This window comes from Pseudophryne corroboree, chromosome 12 (assembly GCF_028390025.1).
Source record: "Pseudophryne corroboree isolate aPseCor3 chromosome 12, aPseCor3.hap2, whole genome shotgun sequence".
Classification (NCBI taxonomy): Eukaryota; Metazoa; Chordata; class Amphibia; order Anura; family Myobatrachidae; genus Pseudophryne; species Pseudophryne corroboree.
Genome location: NC_086455.1, coordinates 95,657,254 through 95,663,876, shown reverse-complemented (window position 1 = coordinate 95,663,876; position 6,623 = coordinate 95,657,254). Strand labels below are relative to the sequence as shown.

Genomic DNA, 6,623 nt, shown 5'->3' with positions numbered 1-6,623 from the left:
GCCATATGTCCAGGGCTGCTGTATAAAATAACAAGTGTCTTACAGTGTTGCTCTGTTATCCTGCATCAGACCGGTGGTAGTGTCCTGTGCATAAGCCATCTGTCATTCCAGTGACCAGGCAGTCAGAGTGGTATACTCTGCTGCCATATGTCCAGTGCTGCTGTGTAATAATAACAAGTCCCTTACAGTGTTGCTGTGTTGATCTGCATTAGGCCAGTGGCATTGTGCTGTGCATCAGCCAATTCAGTGACCAGGCAGTAACAGATGTATAATCTGCTGCTATATGTCCAATGCTTCTGTATAATAACAAGTCCCCTAAAGTGTTGCTGTGTTGTCCGGCATCAGACCAGTGGTAGTGTCCAGTGCATCAGCTATCAGTCATTCCAGTGACCAGGCAGTCAGAGTGGTATACTCTGTTGCCATATGTCCAGTGCTGCTGTATATTAAGTCCCTTACAGTGATGCTGTGTTGTCCTGCATCAGACCAGTGGTAGTGTCCTGTGCATCAGCCGTCAGTCATTTTAGTGACCATGTAGTCACAGTGAAATACTCTGCTGCCATATGTTCAGTGCTGCTGTATAATGATCAGTCCCTTACAGTGATGCTGTGTTTTCCTACATCAGACCAGTGGTAGTGTCCTGTGCATCAGCCATCAGTCATTCCAGTGACCAGTCAGTCACAGTGGTATGCTCTGCTGCCATATGTACAGTGCTGCTGTTTAATAATAAGTCCCTTACAGTGTTTCTGTGTTGTCCTGCATCAGACTACTGGTAGTGTCCTGTGCATCAGCCATCAGTCATTCCAGTGACCAGGCAGTCAGAGTGGTATACTCTGCTGCCATATGTCCTGTGCTGCTGTATAATAATAACAAATCCCTTACAGTGTTGCTGTGTTGATCTGCATCAGGCCAGTGGTAGTGTCCTGTGCATCAGCCAATTCAGTGACCAGGCAGTAACAGATGTATACTCTGCTGACATATTTCCAATGCTGCTGTATAATAACAAGTCCCCTATATTGTTGCTGTGTTGTCCTGCATCAGACCAGTGGTAGTGTCCTGTGCATCAGCCATCAGTCATTTTAGTGACCAGGCAGTCACAGTGGAATACTCTGCTGCCATATGTTCAGTGCTGCTGTATAATGATCAGTCCCTTACAGTGATGCTGTGTTGTCCTGCATCAGACCAGTGGTAGTGTCCTGTGCATCAGCCATCAGTCATTCCAGTGACCAGGCAGTCACAGTGGTATACTCTGCTGCCATATGTCCAGTGCTGCAGTATAATATTAACAAGTCCCTTGCAGTGTTGCTGTGTTGTCTTGCATCAAACTAGTGTTAGTGTCCTGTGCATCAGCCATTCCTGTGACCAGGCAATCACAGTGGTATACCCTGCTGCCATATGTCCAGGGCTGCTGTATAAAATAACAAGTGTCTTACAGTGTTGCTCTGTTATCCTGCATCAGACCGGTGGTAGTGTCCTGTGCATAAGCCATCAGTCATTCCAGTGACCAGGCAGTCAGAGTGGTATACTCTGCTGCCATATGTCCAGTGCTGCTGTGTAATAATAACAAGTCCCTTACAGTGTTGCTGTGTTGATCTGCATTAGGCCAGTGGTATTGTGCTGTGCATCAGCCAATTCAGTGACCAGGCAGTAACAGATGTATAATCTGCTGCTATATGTCCAATGCTTCTGTATAATAACAAGTCCCCTAAAGTGTTGCTGTGTTGTCCGGCATCAGACCAGTGGTAGTGTCCAGTGCATCAGCTATCAGTCATTCCAGTGACCAGGCAGTCAGAGTGGTATACTCTGTTGCCATATGTCCAGTGCTGCTGTATATTAAGTCCCTTACAGTGATGCTGTGTTGTCCTGCATCAGACCAGTGGTAGTGTCCTGTGCATCAGCCGTCAGTCATTTTAGTGACCATGTAGTCACAGTGAAATACTCTGCTGCCATATGTTCAGTGCTGCTGTATAATGATCAGTCCCTTACAGTGATGCTGTGTTTTCCTACATCAGACCAGTGGTAGTGTCCTGTGCATCAGCCATCAGTCATTCCAGTGACCAGTCAGTCACAGTGGTATGCTCTGCTGCCATATGTACAGTGCTGCTGTTTAATAATAAGTCCCTTACAGTGTTTCTGTGTTGTCCTGCATCAGACTACTGGTAGTGTCCTGTGCATCAGCCATCAGTCATTCCAGTGACCAGGCAGTCAGAGTGGTATACTCTGCTGCCATATGTCCAGTGCTGCTGTATAATAATAACAAATCCCTTACAGTGTTGCTGTGTTGATCTGCATCAGGCCAGTGGTAGTGTCCTGTGCATCAGCCAATTCAGTGACCAGGCAGTAACAGATGTATACTCTGCTGACATATTTCCAATGCTGCTGTATAATAACAAGTCCCCTATATTGTTGCTGTGTTGTCCTGCATCAGACCAGTGGTAGTGTCCTGTGCATCAGCCATCAGTCATTTTAGTGACCAGGCAGTCACAGTGGAATACTCTGCTGCCATATGTTCAGTGCTGCTGTATAATGATCAGTCCCTTACAGTGATGCTGCGTTGTCCTGCATCAGACCAGTGGTCGTGTCCTGTGCATCAGCCATCAGTCATTCCAGTGACCAGGCAGTCACAGTGGTATACTCTGCTGCCATATGTCCAGTGCTGCAGTGTAATATTAACAAGTCCCTTACAGTGTTGCTGTGTTGTCTTGCATCAAACTAGTGTTAGTGTCCTGTGCATCAGCCATTCCTGTGACCAGGCAATCACAGTGGTATACCCTGCTGCCATATGTCCACTGTCCAGGGCTGCTGTATAAAATAACAAGTGTCTTACAGTGTTGCTCTGTTATCCTGCATCAGACCGGTGGTAGTGTCCTGTGCATAAGCCATCAGTCATTCCAGTGACCAGGCAGTCAGAGTGGTATACTCTGCTGCCATATGTCCAGTGCTGCTGTGTAATAATAACAAGTCCCTTACAGTGTTGCTGTGTTGATCTGCATCAGGCCAGTGGTATTGTGCTGTGCATCAGCCAATTCAGTGACCAGGCATTAACAGATGTATAATCTGCTGCTATATGTCCAATGCTTCTGTATAATAACAAGTCCCCTAAAGTGTTGCTGTGTTGTCTGGCATCAGACCAGTGGTAGTGTCCTGTGCATCAGCTATCAGTCATTCCAGTGACCAGGCAGTCAGAGTGGTATACTCTGTTGCCATATGTCCAGTGCTGCTGTATATTAAGTCCCTTACAGTGATGCTGTGTTGTCCTGCATCAGACCAGTGGTAGTGTCCTGTGCATCAGCCGTCAGTCATTTTAGTGACCATGTAGTCACAGTGGAATACTCTGCTGCCATATGTTCAGTGCTGCTGTATAATGATCAGTCCCTTACAGTGATGCTGTGTTTTCCTACATCAGACCAGTGGTAGTGTCCTGTGCATCAGCCATCGGTCATTCCAGTGACCAGTCAGTCACAGTGGTATGCTCTGCTGCCATATGTCCAGTGCTGCTGTTTAATAATAAGTCCCTTACAGTGTTTCTGTGTTGTCCTGCATCAGACTACTGGTAGTGTCCTGTGCATCAGCCATCAGTCATTCCAGTGACCAGGCAGTCAGAGTGGTATACTCTGCTGCCATATGTCCAGTGCTGCTGTATAATAATAACAAATCCCTTACAGTGTTGCTGTGTTGATCTGCATCAGGCCAGTGGTAGTGTCCTGTGCATCAGCCAATTCAGTGACCAAGCAGTAACAGATGTATACTCTGCTGACATATTTCCAATGCTGCTGTATAATAACAAGTCCCCTATATTGTTGCTGTGTTGTCCTGCATCAGACCAGTGGTAGTGTCCTGTGCATCAGCCGTCAGTCATTTTAGTGACCAGGCAGTCACAGTGGAATACTCTGCTGCCATATGTTCAGTGCTGCTGTATAATAATAAGTCCCTTACAGTGATGCTGTGTTGTCCTGCATCAGACCAGTGGTAGTGTCCTGTGCATCAGCCATCAGTCATTCCAGTGACCAGCAGTCACAGTGGTATACTCTGCTGCCATATGTACAGTGCTGTTGTATAATAACAAGTACCTTATAGTGTTGCTGTGTTGTTCTTCAAAATACCAAAAAAAACACCTCTTCGGTGTGGAATTATTTCTCCACAAATCCGGAAAACAGGTGTCAAGCCGTGTGTTGCCTCTGTCAATCTGTAATAAGTAGGGGTAAGGACGTTAACCACCTAGGAACATCCTCCCTTATACGTCACCTGCAGCGCATTCATCAGAAGTCAGTGTCAAGTTGTGAAACTTTGGGTAAGAGCCTAAGCAGTCCACTGACACCTAAATCCTTTCTTCCTTTTGTACCCAAGCTCCTGCAAGCCACACCACCAACTCCCTCAACATCAACTTCCTCCTTAGCCATGAATGTCATTAGTCCTGCAGGCCATGTCCTTGGCAAGACTGACGAGTCCTCTCCTAACCGGGATTCCTCCGGAGGGTCCTTGAATGGTACACCTGCTGCCACTGCTGTTATTGCTGTTGGGAGTCGAACGTCATCCCAGAGGGGAAGTTGGAAGACCACTTGTACTACTTCAACTAAGCAATTGATTGTCCAACAGTCCTTTGTGAGGAAGGTGAAATATGACAGCAGTCATCCTGTTGCAAAGTAGATAATTGAGGCCTTGACACTTATGTTGGTGTTACACATGCGTCCGGTATCCGCCATTAGTGCAGTGGGATTTAGACAATTGATGGAGATATTGTGTCCCCGGTACCAAATCCCATCTAGGCTCCACTTCACTAGGCAGGCGATACCGAGAATGTACAGAGAGGTCAGAAAAAGACTCACCAGTGTCCTAAAAAAATGCAGTTGTATCCAGTGTCCACTTAACTGCGGACATGTGGACAAGTGGAACAGGACAGATTAAGGACTATAGGACTGTGACAGCCCACTGGATAGATGTATTGCCTCCTGCAGCAACAACAGCAGCAGCAGCACCAGTAGCAGCATCTCGCAAATCCAAACTCATTTCTAGGCAGGCTATGATGTGTATCACCGCTTTCCGTAAGAGGCACATCTCTTACGGAAACTGAGGGACATCATCGCACATTGGCTTACCCCACTTAGACTCTCCTGGGGATTTGTGATATCTGACAATCCCACCAATATTGTGCATGCATTACAACTGGGCAAATTCCAGCAGGTCCCATGTTTTGCACATACAATTAATTTGGTGGTTAATTATGATTTATTTTTTAAAAAGACAGGGGCGTGCAGGAGATGCTGTCGTTGGCCAGAAAAATTGCAGGCCACTTTCAAAATACTACTACTGCGTACCGACGACTGGAGCACCAGAAAACACTCCTGAACCTGCCTTGCCATCAACTGAAGCAAGAGGTGGTAACAAGGTGGAATTCAACACTCTATATGCTTCAGAGGATGGAGGAGCAGCAAAAGGCCATTAAATCCAATATATCCACCTATGATATAGGCAAAGGAGGGAAAATGCACCTGACTCAAGCACAGTGGAGAATGATTTCCGTATTGTGCAAGGTTCTCTAACCCTTTGAACTTGCCACACGTGAAATCAGTTCAGACACTGCCAGTTTGAGTGAGGTCATTCCCCTCATCAGGCTATTTGCAGAAGCAGCTGGAGAAATTAAAGGAGGAGCTAAGACGGAGCGATTCCGCTAAGTATGTGGGACTTGTCATTGGAGCCCTTCATTTGCTTTGCCAGGATTCAAGGGTGGTCATTCTGTTGAAATCAGAGCACTACATTTTGGCCACCGTGCTCGATCCTAGGTTTTAAGCCTACATTGTATCTCTCTTTCCGGCAGACACAAGTGTGATGAGGTGCAAAGACCTGCTGGTGAGTAAATTGTCAACTCAAGCGGAATGTGTCCTGTCAACAGCTCTTCCAATTTCTCCCACCACTGGGCTGCAAGGAAAAGGATAAGATTTCCTAGCCCAACCGCTGGCGGTAATGCAGGGAAGTCAGGAGCAAAAGCTGACATCTGGTCTGGACTGAAGGACCTGCCAACGATTACTGACATGTCTACTGTCACTGCATATCATGGACTCTCATTTACGATTCCGAGTAAATCCTTGGTCTAACGCAGACAGCAGATCCACCTCTATGAGCTATATTCCTGCTGACCTTTTTCTGAAATTCTTAACTTTTTACTTCAGGTGCAATCTCATTAGTGCGTCAGAGATAGTGTATGCCATTTTCCTACTACCATACCTCACCGCACGTGCCCATTCACATCTGATCTTGGAAGTTAAATGGTGTTGGGCTAGGTCAGTACCTGGAAGGGTGACCCCCAGGGAATACCGAGTATAGTAGGATGGCACAAATTATTGATTCTGACATATCATTAACAGCAGGATCACCAACATTTTCCCTTTTTTCCTACTTTAGCTTTAATCTTGCAATATGGACACATTGTTTTACAACAATTGATCAAATATCAATGGTGTTAGGAGTATAATGTAATACAAGGATCCCTACTAATGTGTGCATCTGAGACAAGCACAGGATAAACCTGGTACACAAGGTTTTATCACTATCACCAACTTGCAAGGTCAATCAAGATATCATTAATACAAGCAGAGCTTGTGCTGGTGTGGTAGGATACGGATGTAATA

At 46.1% G+C, this 6,623-nt stretch overlaps 1 pseudogene; it reads left to right on the top strand.

The window, feature by feature from the left end:
- Positions 1-6,205: 6,205 nt before the first annotated feature.
- Positions 6,206-6,324, top strand: LOC134981895 (5S ribosomal RNA; annotated as a pseudogene).
- Positions 6,325-6,623: the final 299 nt, after the last annotated feature.